A 10,568-nucleotide genomic window follows, 5' to 3' on the forward strand; every position below is an offset into this window, starting at 1 on the left:
ATTTTTGTGTTTGTTTTGGAAAAGTTACTTTTCATTAAAAATTCTACTTCTGTTACCAAGTAATGAGCTTATTATTTCTTTTTTTAATGAATTAATATTTTTTTAATTCTCAATTTTAATTTCTATTGTGCTAAATACTGACACACTCCAAACTGGGATCTTCAATAATTTTTAAGAGTGTAAAGGGGTCCAGGTCCTTATGACCAATAAGTTTGCTAGCCTAAGAGAGATTGTGGACAAATACTGGATTAGAGCTTAGTTGTACATACATATGTGAATTCTGAAAGACACACGCCTTCTGGTCTACTTCTTTACGCAGTGGCTATTTCTCAAAAAAATCTTTGACTTGGATTTCAAAAATCAAGTAATATTTAAACCCACTAGAGAGAACTGGGTTCCCAAAGAAGATCAATAGGCCAGAAGGAGCCCCCTCACCCAAAGCTACAAAAGCTAGCAAGCGGTGGAAGTGGGAACAGAACTGAACAGTCTGTTCAGGAAAAGAATTTTCACTTTGTTATAAAACAAAATGAATTATCATTTCGTCTACTATCTCTTAAAACCAAGAATGCCTGTGGATGGATACAGTCTAAAGTAAACAGTATTGTTATCAACCATATTTGTCATCTCTAGTCTATTACATGCCCGAGTCAGCATTTTGGACCTTAGTCACCTAAGAATGACATCACTCATAAGGTTGATTCTGAGATGATTATGAACAGACTTTTTCTTCCCTTTGTGATTTCTTTTTGAATGATTTTTTTCCATTACAAATGTAACATGTATATTGTGTAAAAAATACCTTTCTGTTCTTAACCCCTTATTTTGGTGGATATCAAGATTTAAGAAGGCTACTTGATGACTTCAACTACAGCATGCACATGCCTAAGAGTATTTCAGGCAGTCGGCTGGCAGATTGCTACAATTAACTCCTCTGGTAGGTCAGTTAAAAACAAAAAGAAATTGTGTGACAGCCGTTTAGGAGTACGGTAATAACTCCTGGGATGGGGGTCAAATTTGTACGCATAAAGGTAATACAGAAGAGATGGTGGAAAGGACAACAACAGGCAAATTAAACTTCAAATACAATTTCTAGCTATTGCTGTTTACACTCAACTAGCAAGGAAAAAGCCCTGCTTCTGCTCTGCGGGTTTGCTGCGTGTGTTTTAACTTGACAAAGCAAAACAGACCTTCTGGGATTAACTTTTTCTTTTTCACTAAGTACAGGCTTTATGTTGTAGGGTGTTGGCCACCTGTTCTTCCACCACCACCTCTACCTCCACCTCCTCCTTTGTGGCCACAGCAATGTCACAGCCCATACATGGGGGAGGGGAGCAGTCAGGAACTCGGCTGCAGATGCATTTTTTTCCAAACACAATAACCTCAAACAGTGGTCTCTAAGCACTTTCCTCTGCGCTTCCAAAACGCGACCTGCCCTCTTACTCATATATCCCCCTACACACTGAAAAAAGGACCACAAGCCGTCCAGTCTGCGCTCGAGGGAGAAGTTTATACCCTCGTCCTAGAGATGCGAGATGCAGCAGAGAAGGCAGTAACCGAGGCAGCCGAGTGCTGGGAAGGGAGAAGAGGTGCGGGAGCGAAGGGAGAGAGAGGGAGAGGGAAGGACGGCGAGGGGGAGGGGAGGCTGGAGCGCAGCGGGAGTAACCTCCACCGCACCCGACCGCCCCGAGGGGCGGCCCGCCCGGCCCGCGAGTTTCACCCCGGCCGCCTCCAGCGGCGGCTCTCGGGGAGGAGGAAGGAAGGGGTTCCCCGTCCAGGAAGCAGCACCAGCGGCGGCCGCCTCCAGCCTCACCCTCCTCAGCCCCGCACCGCCCATTCCTCATTCCCCGCGTCGCCGCGTCCCCGCGTCGCCGCGTCTACCCCGGCAGACCTCCCCCCACCCCGTCCTCCCGCCCGGGCCCCGCGCCCGCGCACCCTCCCCGCCCCTCCGGGGACCCCCAATTCATTCACTCGCCGCCGGCCCCGCCCGGCGCCGGAGAGGAGGGTCGGGACCCCGATAGGGGCCAGGAGGGGTGGTCCGCTCCGTACCTCTCTCCCGCACCTGGGAGCCGCCGAGCCTCTGGCCCCCGCCGCCGCCTTCAGTGCCTGCGCCGCGCTCTCTCCCCGTCCGAAATGGCGGGGGCCGGGAGTACTGGCCGAGCCGCCACCGCCGCCGCCGCCGCCACCGCCGCCACCGCCGCCGCCGCCGCTGTGCCTCCGCCGCCGCGGCCGCCGCCTAGGGAAATCGAGCTCCGAGAGCACCGATGAGTTCGGGGCCGGGCGGCCGCAAAGGGCAGAACTATCGATGCGCTCGGCGCTCGATTCCTCTCCAGACAAGAGTGCGGGGAGGGAGAGGCTGAGGGCGGTGTGGGAAGAGGGAAGAGCGAGGCTGCGAGAGCCGCCGGGGAGAGGGAGGGGGCCGGGCCCGGCCGTGGAGGGGGCGGACCAGGCCGGCGGAGGAGGGGCGGGGGCCGGGCCGGCGGAGGAAGCGGGCGGCCGGGGCGGTGGAGGGTTGGGGGCGCGCGGCCGGCGAAGACGGGGCGGTTCTGGGCGGTGCCTCGGCGCGCGCGGGTGAGCGGGGAGGGGGCGCCGGCGGACCCACGCGGGACCCGCCCCCAAGCTTCAGCTGCAGCGCCCAGGTCTCAGTCGCAGGCTCGGACCCGGGCCGGCGCGCGCTCCTTTCCGCGTACCCGGGAGACGCCGCAGGCACCCCACCGCGCCCCTCTCGGGTCCACACGGTGGAGCTGCAAAGATCCCGCCACCCCTGGGGTCGGCCTACACTTGGGCACATTCATTTACTATCTTTTACTGAAAGTAAATAAACATGCAGTCACCCAAAGTGGGAGGCGACTTGGGTGATTTACGGAGAGACCTGGCCGCCAGTTCCCCGGCCCGGGGCTTTCTGGGGACGCCTTGGTGAATACCTTTCTCCACACTCTGGGGCTGGGAACCTAGCCCCAGGCCCAGACAAACGCGACAAAACCTTTCATCACTAATTAAGGGGGAGGGGGTCAGTTGTTTTTCGTTGTTGTTTTTATGGATATTTCGAAGCCATCAATGGTCACTCAAAACGGCGACCTCAAATGTACCTATTGCCCCTGACAGCGCAAGCAGGCGACAGACTATTTTTAAATAGAAGTGCCCTTAATAGTCTAGACCTGAGGAGAATCATTCAAACATTAATTAGAAGACAGATTAATCACTTAACGTTCAGGGAGTTAACACATTAAACAATGGAACCATTAAATCTGCTAGCATGCCCAGAGCCTGCGTTGATAAACTACCTAGAAAGGTTTGGGGGAGTTTTCTTCTAAAGATTGAGGCCTGGCAGACCAGCGCCTATACCTAATAGGAACACCCATCTGAGTCTCTACTTGCAGTTCTGTCCCTCTACTCCGCCTCATAGAACAGGAAGAATAACACAGTTATGTTAAATCCCAACTAGTAAGTCTGTTAACCTAGGCCTGACACCAACTGCCCCCTTTTCTTCCTACCCCTTATGTGGGCGGTGCTCTGCAAGGCAGGGTCCTGCCTCCCCCTCCTGGCCCTTGGTACCAGGTGGAAGAGGCAGAAGAGAGGAGGTGGAAAACAGGGAAGGGAAAAGAATATACCTGCTCTAGTTCAGGTAGATGCTAAACGTTTTGCACATATCATCTTATTTAATCATCACAACAACCTCATGAAGTCCGATGCTTTTCTCTAGTTTACCCAGGAGGGAACAAATTTAGAGAGGTTAGAAATGGGGCCCAAGTTCACACAGCTGAAAGGAAATATCCTTCATGTCAGATCGCGTTTGCTCCTCTGCTTCCCACTCAGAGGGGCTCCCATCCTGCTGAATATAAAAGCATGCATCTTCTCCAGGTTCTCTATGGGCTTAAATTATTTGACACCCCTGCCTCCTTTCCTCTCTGAGCTCTTACCCTATAGTCCACCTTCCTCACTTCCAGACTTACATGCTGGTTCCTGGCTGTTCCTTGAAAATGCAGGCAGACTTCTGCAGGGAATTTGCACGTGCTGCTGCTTTATCTGGAGCACACTGTATATCCACAAAGCTTCCTTTGACACTTACTTATAAATCTTTGTTCAAATGTCTTCTTCTAATGAGTTTCCCAAAAAGATCATCTGATATTGCATCTCTCCCTCCTCCCAAATCCTCTCTCTCTTCCTGTTTTATTTTTTTCCAGAGCACCTTCTAATATATCCCACCTTCTAATATAGCATATAACTTACTTATTTTGTTTTGTTGTCTCTCTCCTGTCAGAATATAAGCTCCATAAGGGCAGAGATTTTTGTGTTTTTATTGTTTTGTTTTTTGTTTTGCGGTAGGCGGGCCTCTCACTGCTGTGGCCTCTCCCGTTGCGGAGCACAGGCTCCGGATGCGCAGGCTCAGCGGCCGTGGCTCACGGGCCCAGCCGCTCCGCGGTATATGGGATCTTCCCGGACCGGGGCACAAACCCGCGTCCCCTGCATCGGCAGACAGACTCTCAACCACTGCGCCACCAGGGAAGCCCTTGTCTGTTTTACTTACTGCTACAAACACAATAGGCACTCAGTAAATGTATGGAATGTAGGATGAGTGAAGTTATGTACCCTGCTTCAGAACTGTGTGAATCTAAATCCTTCCTTAGACACAATGCCTTAAAGTCTCTGTAATCTCAGTGTTCACATTCTTACAAAATCTGCCTTTAAACTCACCCACATCACTTTCTGATAAACCACACCCTAGGGAGTCTAGAAAAGTCTGCACATAGTGGACACAGTTTTTGTTAAGTGAATGAATTTGCACTTATTTGTACGTTGCTTTGTAGTCACTCTTCAATGTAAATCATAGATTTATTTTGTCCAACTTCAAGTACATGATAAGCTCTTGTTTTCTCTGACAGCTGCTAATACAATGTTCTCCCTGTAGTTGGTGCTCCATAAATCTTAAAAGGACTGTAATATAGAAGAGGGAAAAGCTTTATATAGCACTTTTATGCTGAGTGTGAAAATTCTGGCATTAGCAGAAACCTAATCCATCCACGTGTCTCAGTTATCATCTGGGCTCAGGATTGCCAAAACAGACCTGTATCCCACTCTCTGTTCTGTGCACTCTACACCCCTGCCTCACCTCACACACTTTCTTTCTTCTTCCTTTTCTCACCTACAGCAATGGATACACATGCATGACAAGCCTTTCCACCATTTGGTCCTGAGTGCTCTCTCAGAGCAAGCATCCTCCTCCCCAACACTCTTTCCCTGCCCCAGGGCTTAGAGCAGGGGGTCTCAAGGGAAAGCACTTCATGAATCACCAGGCATACTTACAAAATGCAAGTTCCTAGGCCCCTGATCCAGATATTCCATTCAGCTGGTCTAAGGTGAACCGTAAATCTTCCATTTTTAACCAATCAGGTGATCCTAAACTGGTGGTTGGCAGTCTGGACACTGAGAAACTCTGATCTAGTTACTCAAATTCCTCTCTCCTTGGCAGCTGCACTTTCTGCTAGCTTTGGGGATTTCTATTCCTCAAGCCCAGTGGCTGCACTGAATAGCCTCTCTGGCTCTCCCTTTCTTTGCCCTCCTCAAGGACAAGTGCACAGGCCCGCACGGTGATCACAATGGGAAAAGAGAGAGGGAATAACAAAAACTATAAACGTAGGGCTTCCCTGGTGGTGCAGTGGTTGAGAGTCCGCCTGTCGATGCAGGGGACACGGGTTCGTGCCCCGGTCCGGGAAGATCCCAAGCGCCACGGAGTGGCTGGGCCCGTGAGCCATGGCCGCTGTGCCTGCGCGTCCGGAGCCTGTGCTCCGCAACGGGAGAGGCCACGACAGTGAGAGGCCCGCGTACCGCAAAAAATATATATATATATATAAACGTGGGGCTTCCAGACGTGCTCTAAGATGTAACTGAAGTTTCCACCCTCTACTGTTCTACTCTTCTGGGAAGGCAGCCACGTATACACATGCACACACACACATCCTTTTGATCTTGCTTAATGAAGATCATACTACCCTTTTCTTCACGGGATACTCTGTGATATAATCAAAGCCAAAACAACAGGAATACCCTTGTGTTAATTGGGCTCTTATGAGATATAAAATGCCAGGACATGTTCAGAACACCGCAAATGCTGAGGGTTTATTTAAAGGAAATTAGGAAACTTTAGAAAACCGTATCATATCATCAGCCAGAACTCCTGTCCATTCCAGGAATCAACTGCAGTTCCTGTGACCCAACAACAGGCTCTGGTGCCTTGGTCAGCCCCTCATTAACAAGCATCCATTGCCCATACTCTAGGAATTTTGCCATTCTCCCAAGAATCAGCGCCCCCCCTGCTTCTTTCTCGTACAGTCTCAGCTTCTACTGCTTGCTATCTCTGCTTCTAGTGACCACTCCCTGTGAGTTGCGTTTAAAACATCCCAAGAGAGAGAGGATCTGAATGCATGTTATTCATTATTCAATAGGGAGGGCCTTTATGGGACACAATTTTCCTGATGGGGCCACCTGATTGGTGGCTGGCCTTCTTTATGACTGCTTAGAGACTATTGCCTTTGTTTGGGTGCCAATCCTGGATCCAGACAATGGTGGCCAAGCAGCAGGACACAGAGCAGGGAAAGTTAAACAGGAGGAACCACCTATGGATGCTCTCATGGACCCTCCATCAGTTTTCTCAGGTGGGAAATTCGTACCGCTGAATAGGTGCTATTGAATTCACTTGCCCAGCACATAGTCTCCTCTGGACACTTATTTCATTAGACTTTTGTGTTCCTCTTTGGCATATCTGTTTTCTCCACTAGGTTGTTAATTTCTCAAAGTCCCTGCCCCATTTAACTCTATATCCTCTAGCACATAGTAGGGCCTCTATTTCTTGTAGTGAATGAAATTATAACAAAACTTCAACCCTGCCTCTACACAGTTACTTCATCTTCTCTAGCTAATTTCCCATATCATTTCTTTTTTTTTTTTTTTTGCGGTAGGCTGGCCTCTCACTGTTGTGGCCTCTCCTGTTGCGGAGCGCAGGCTCAGCGGCCATGGCTCACGGGCCCAGCCGCTCCGCGGCGTGTGGGATCTTCCCGGACCGGGGCACGAACCCGTGTCCCCTGCATCGGCAGGCGGACTCTCAACCACTGTGCCACCAGGGAAGCCCCCATATCATTTCTAAATGAATATCCAGTCATCATCTCAAATGCCTGTCCAAACCCAAATTCCCCATCTTATTCCCCAAATGAATTTCCTCTCCCAATTTTTTCCATGTCACTTGATCACTCTCTTGATCCTTCAGAACATTGAGATTTGAAAACTTAATGTTTAACCCATTCTGCATGCAAGTTCCTTGTAGTGATACTTCCTAGTGTTTTCTCATATCTGCCTCTTTGACATTCCTTCCTTCACACCTGTGTTTCCAGAACGCTTCCTTAGGCCTTCTCTACCTCCTGACTTTCTTCTTTTCAGTTCAGGTGCTGTTGCCAAGTGAGTCTTCCTTACACATGTCTTTCATCATCATCAGACATTTACTCTGCACCTACTGCATAGAGGCTGCACTCATACAGATTACATATTGTAGAAGTGCAAAGAGTTACAAGCTAAGTTCCTAATGAATACCTAAAGACTGATAATTACCTTAGAAAATTAGAGAGGGAAATGGTCACTGGCCCCAGCTAAGCCTTCACTAAGACTGAATCTTGCTGATACATCTTTAATAACTGCATCAAGTCCAGATCTTTGGCTTCCAGCTTTATAGAGCACACGTGACCTAGCACCATCCTGTCCTGCGATTTCATCCCCCACCTTTTCCCAAAGCAGATGCCTTCCACTCCTCAGGCAAATCTCCACTCTGTGCCACAAAGCTAGGATATTATGTCTTTGCTCCTTTTTTTTCACCAGGTACCTTTTTGCCCTTCTCTTTGCTAAAATTCTCTCTCTTTCAAGATCTAGAACAAGCCCTTCCTCCTTTTTGAAAGCTTTCTTAATTATGCCATCTCTTTTTCATCTCTCTCTCTCTGTCTCTATTATTTCATATGGGTTAATCGTCTCCCCAAGTAAATTCTAAAATCCCAGAGGCTGGGGACATGTGTATGCATATGGCTGATTCGCTTTGGTATACACCAGAAACTAACACAGTATTGTGAAGCAATTATACTCCAATAAAAATCTATTAAAAAAATAAGTAAAAAAATAAAATAAAATCCCAGAGGCAAGAACCATAACTTAGGTGTGTAACCCCACCCACTCATACAAGCCTAGTTCGCTGCAATTACTCAATAACTACATGAATACATATAACGCTGTTATCAGCAAGGTAAACATGATGAAAGCAATGTTTGAGGAAGATTACAATGGCAGCTAAAGACAGAAAAGATTAGACGGAAAAAAGACCTCAGGTAAGGTGTTTTGTGGATGGTATAACAGTGCACAGTGAGAGTGGGTCTGAATTTACCAGGCCTGTGAACTAAAACAACTTGGTGAACCTCTTCAAGCTTTGTGTTTAAGAATGGGGCGGTGACATAAGAGCTACCGTTTGTTAAACTCCTCCTCCAAGCCAGACAAGTTTTACATATGCTTTAAAACGAAGAGCACATCTGTCCCATATCAGTCCGCTTCTCCTGTTCCTCACTGCGACCCCTGTAGTCCAAGTCCCCCATCCAGGGGGACAAGTCAGCTGCTAACGGATCTCCTGGCTGCTACTCTTGCTTCTCTGTAATCATGTCCCATAGTTGAGCAGCCAGACTGATTCTTTTCAAAATGCAAATTGAATCATGTGACCAGCTCAAGCTCTCCAAAGATTTTTCATTGTACTCAGAATAAAATTCAAAATCCTTCAAATGTTTCATGAGCTAGTTTCTACCTATTTGGGGTCACACCACGCAGGACCCTTCTCCTCACTAGGCTCCAACTGCACTAGCCATCTCTTCCTTCCCCAGAGGTATCAAGCTCATTTCCTCCCCAGGGCCTGGTTCCTGCCTTCTCCTGCCAGAGAGCCTCGGCCAGTCTTTCAGGTGTCAGCTTAACACCACCACTTGAGCGAGAGATTCTCCCACACCCGGTCCAAATCAGCACTCCCCACCCTGTTCCCTTACTTCTGCCCTCCAACTAATCCCTCTTTAGCACAGTGGCCTGTTTTATTCCTTTACTTAGCACTTACATCTGAAATTATCTTGGTCATTTGTTTGCTTATCTGTCCCTCCCCTGAAATATAAACTTCATGAGCCAGAGACCACTGAACCTCAACGCGGGGAGAGAGCTTAGCGCATAGTTGGCACTTAATAAAGATTTGCTGATAAGTTGCTCTAAAGAAAATATAAGAGCTAATAATCCACTCTAGGTGAGGTCTTTGCAAGTTAAAGTCTCTTGCTTTTATTTCTGTCTACCTAATGCAATAAGACTTTATTGAATGCTTGTTTTGTTTTTAAGAAAATTAGAAATCAGAGGTATATTTTAAGATTGCTTCCTTTTAATTCACCAAGGAGGTGCTCATTGGATGACCTATTGATTATAAGCTTGATTTTCCTACTTCCTGTCTCTCCTCCGTAATCAGTTATTAGATAAGTTGTAAGCTGCTTCTATTCCATTTGTGGTAATGTACATTCAGCAGAGCTTTACTTGTGCATATCAATTTAACATTCTGGAGTCTAGGGGTATTAACCCTTTGGGACCAGGTGTTTAATTCAGTATCCATAAGTCCTCAGTTGAAAGAAGCAAGTTACTTTTTTTTTTTTTTTTTGCTAAATTCTTCTGGTTTCCGTGGAAGATTATTTGCCTTGTCAAGTATCCAGTGAAAATAACTATGTTTCTAAAAGTAGTGAGAAGAGTAGCATTGTTTTAACGTGTTTGCAAATCTCTTAAATGTCTGGCTTAACAGAAGAAGCTAGATTCTCATATCGGCTCGTGCATTCTCTGTTTAGGCATCACAGGTAGCATCTAGCAAACTCCACTATACACTCATAAGAGAAATGAAAGTGAGAAAAGAAAACAACATCTAGGTATTCTTACGAATATAGGTTTGACCTTGCAGAACACCTAAAAAGGTCCTGGAACCTCCAGGGGTACCTGGGCCACACTTTGAGAACTACTGTTCAGAAGACCTCTTTCTTAAACTTTTGCTAGTAAAACAGGGTCAAATTTAATAAAGACCAATGCAATGGTTAGCTTTTATAAAGTCATTGTTTTACTTCTCAGAACAGGCCCTCTCATACAGTCCATATTAGACGGCATCTACTGATAACGGTATGTGGGAGAAATTATTGCTAAGATAACATACAAAGGTAAAACTGAGGCCTCAAATAATGTACTTCTTGCGATAATTGAAAACTTGTTTTTAGGCCAGTTTTGTGTTCCTCAGGATCTTGAAGCCCTTTACAGACGTTAATTAATTGAACTTCCCAGGTCACCATGGAAATGTTTCCAAATATAATTTTTGTGCATTTTGCAGACAGTTGAACTGACAAACAGGGTAGCAGGGCTTGTCCTGGCTTGAAGGAAAGCTGTAAACAAAAACAAAGAAGTTGTCATCTATTTATTGTGACTATAAATGCACTATATGTTCCCCAGGTTGTTTTAATTTCTCAGGTTTGTCAGGAGTATGGATAATGTCA

At 47.0% G+C, this 10,568-nt stretch overlaps 1 protein-coding gene across 4 annotated transcripts in view; it reads right to left on the minus strand.

Moving 5' to 3' along the window:
- The window catches only part of KRAS (KRAS proto-oncogene, GTPase), a 39,229-nt gene extending 37,007 nt beyond the window's left edge, over positions 1 to 2,222 (minus strand). For 2 of the 4 annotated variants that reach the window (XM_067008906.1, XM_059080129.2), the window contains exon 1: positions 2,047 to 2,195. The gene's annotated coding sequence lies outside the window, so the exon portion shown is untranslated. Of the gene's footprint in view, positions 1 to 2,046 lie in introns of all 4 variants that reach the window. The other 2 variants (XM_059080128.2, XM_059080127.2) reach the window with 2 other exon arrangements.
- Positions 2,223 to 10,568: the final 8,346 nt, after the last annotated feature.

Source organism: Kogia breviceps, chromosome 12 (assembly GCF_026419965.1).
Source record: "Kogia breviceps isolate mKogBre1 chromosome 12, mKogBre1 haplotype 1, whole genome shotgun sequence".
Lineage (NCBI taxonomy): Eukaryota > Metazoa > Chordata > Mammalia > Artiodactyla > Physeteridae > Kogia > Kogia breviceps.